Below are 1,211 nucleotides of genomic sequence, written 5' to 3'. Positions count from 1 at the left end.
ACTGCATTGAGGGTTAAGAAACTCACCCACCCTCACCCCTAACTTCACATCTGCCCCAACCTCTACCTCAGGACCCTCTGGACTTGCCACAATCTAGCAACTAAACGGGGGAAGCTTGGCAAAGCAAGGGCCCTGCCACAGTGCTGCTGCCTGCATCTGTGGGTGTCTGTGCTATAGCAATTGTTAATCGTGTTAATTGTAGAGTATGGCCCCTAGAAACAGCAATGAAAAATAAACAGACAAAAATCCCCTTTGCATCCTGATAGAGGAGACAGGCAATAAACAAAGCATATAAGCGAAATGTATATATCTTATAGGTAATGGGTAATAAGCACTACGGAGAGAAATCAAACAGGGAAGGAGGAGAGAGAATGTCGGGTTTAAATAAGGTGGTCAGAGAAGGCTCACTGAAGAGACACTGGAGAAAAGACCTGAAGAAACAGAGGGAACAAGCCATGAGGGCCTGTGGGCAGGAGCAGCGGGGCACAGACCTTCAGGACGGAGCAGGGCTGGCCTGGCCTGGGAACCACAGGAGCATACATGAGCCTAGAGTGGAGGAGATGATGAAACACAATACTAGGACTTGCCTCATAGGATAGTTGGGAAGATTAAGTGAATCACATTTAATTAATTAATTGAATGACCCTAACCCTAACCCTTAGAGCAAGATCTGGCATCCAATTAGTTTTAAAGAATGATTTTTAAAAACCCTGTTTTTTAACCATTATTTTTGAAGTATGCCCCATTGGACAAAGTTCAAATGTTTTCCCTCAGGGTTATAATTTCATTCCTCAAAGCACCCTCTCAGGGTGTTTCGGTACCTCATGGGCTCCATCATTACCTGCATGAGCCAGCACATTAGCCCATCTCCGGAGGCATCCAGACTTGAGGTAACAGGGACCCTTCCACATCCCAGGACCCCTGCAACATCATGTCCTGTGCATGTCTCCTCCAAGGAAAGATTCCATGATACTTAGAAATTCAGAGTTTGAGTTGGAATCCTTAATAATCACTCTTCACATATTGCCATAAGGATTCAAAATAAAGCAACGCCTTTCACCACTCTAACATTGCTGCCCTTGTCTCTTCTCCTTCCGTAAATATCCTGCCCACTACTCTATATTTGCTGGAAGGTTTTCAGACCTCCTTTTGGGCTTTTTTCTAGCCTGTGCTCAGCACAGCACCGGTACCCTCCCAATCAGCAGTGACTG

This window comes from Hipposideros armiger, unplaced genomic scaffold (genome assembly GCF_001890085.2).
Source record: "Hipposideros armiger isolate ML-2016 unplaced genomic scaffold, ASM189008v1 scaffold_106, whole genome shotgun sequence".
Taxonomy (NCBI): Eukaryota; Metazoa; Chordata; class Mammalia; order Chiroptera; family Hipposideridae; genus Hipposideros; species Hipposideros armiger.
The sequence above is the reverse complement of the archived record's forward strand: the minus strand, read 5'-3'. Positions refer to the sequence as shown.